The following is a 1,883-nucleotide window of genomic DNA, read 5'->3' on the forward strand; positions in this document are numbered from 1 at the left end:
GTAAGCGTGGATTTATAAGACCTAAAAAAAAAATCCAACTATGATCGCCCTTCAGGGCCTGTGACGCAGTGGATAGAGACGTTGAATCTCTACGGTTCCAGGTGAGAATTGTCTGAAGATAACGGTTTCAATCCTACTCAAAGCCGAGGCTTACTTAACCAAATCGTGGTGAGACGACAACAACTATGGATAGCAGCAATTGCTGATAATGTATTTAGGAGATTCGGAGTTCCTATCCAGTGGCGGTTACCACCTGATGGAGGCCAGGGGAATAGTTGGTCGAAACGTCTTGATACAACAACTAATAAAGATAAGGTATATGGTCCGCAATAAATAAATTAATTAACGTACTGATATTTTATTGAAGACGGATATAATGTTTATCTTAAAAATTTTGTTCCCAGGAATATTTAGTTTCCTGTTGTGAAATAATGTTTCACAACCTTTTTTGGTTTCCACTCACTAACAAGCGTGAGTAATGCCACTAATTGTCGCAATGAATGTAAGCATTTCGTGTTACCATGCTTTCGCGTTTTCAGATATTTATTTGCATAATACATTTCAATACTGTCGAAACAGCAATGAAAACAAGTTAAAAAAAAAAGAAAAAGAGAAACTTTATCAGCCGCTCTTTTTCACATAGGAAATAAATCTGTCGTCAGTAAACAGCAACGAAATATTTTTGCTGAGAACTTTCAAATTTCACAAAATAAATACAATACAGGGTGGAACGATAAAAATGTCCCCATAAAGAAAACACTTCAGCTTTATTTTTAAACCTAGTATTGGAATAATCAATCCAGTTAACTCATGTACTAGCGTTGACATCTATTCACTGTTGCCGCCCTCAGTCGCAATCACCCCCCTGAGATAAAGTGTAGTATCTGTCCCCGCAGATACTGCAAGCAAAGACCATATGAGGAGGAAACCCCACATATAAGACCTTGGTCAATGTAGGGGAAACCCTTCATACCAATTGTCACTATCCTGCTCCCCTACTCCCCGGAGATTTGGTCCCCATTTCCCCTTCACTCCTTACACAAAAAAATCGGCCTTGTGCCTAATTTGCTCGGTGGGGGAGCAAATAAATACACTGTTCCCACAGATTCTGCACTTTGTGACCGTTACCCTTGTGGCAATTGGTTATTGGTCCATGTAGGGGCAACCCTATATACCATCCCCTCCTTCCTCCCTCTCTCTCTCTCTCTCTCCCTTTCTCTTCTCCTTCACTCTACATAAAACCCGACCTTGTGGCATATTTTGCTTACGTGGAGAAACAAATAAATACCTACCCCCTCGATATGGGTCCGGAACTGAGAGCATGTCTTTTCCACAACCGCCGGCGAGAGCTCCGCGAATACTCGGCAGATGGCGAAGATCAGGCTGACTTTGGTGTTGTGGGAGATAATGTTGGTGATGTTCCCGGCGTACGACCAAACAAAGATCAGTGAGAGAAGGGTACAACATTGTAGCAATCCTTCTGAAACCAAGCCTGAGTCTCTTTGAACTTTTGGGCCAGCACCGAGAACTCCTGCCATACCCATGACCTGCTAGTCGCCACCTATTTGCACCAGGGTATCAGCACATACAGGTACACTTTGGTGTTGACTTCGAAGATGTGAGATGGCACGAAGAGGCTCTCACTTGAAACCACACAAAGTCAGTTGCCAAGGTCGCTGGAAAAATGGTAGGATCCTTTTACCGCTTAAGTAGATATCCCACTACTGATGCAATTCTCTATCTATATAAAAGCCAAGTACGTCCAACGATGGAATACTGCTGCCACATCTGAACAAGAGCTGCTAAAACAGCCTATCCTGCTTTGGCAGAGTACAAAATAGGCTTCGTGGCTTAGTGGAGGATGCCCTTTTCTCTTCCCTGCA

This window comes from Euprymna scolopes, chromosome 8, assembly GCF_053919585.1.
Source record: "Euprymna scolopes isolate OS-2025 chromosome 8, ASM5391958v1, whole genome shotgun sequence".
Taxonomy (NCBI): domain Eukaryota; kingdom Metazoa; phylum Mollusca; class Cephalopoda; order Sepiida; family Sepiolidae; genus Euprymna; species Euprymna scolopes.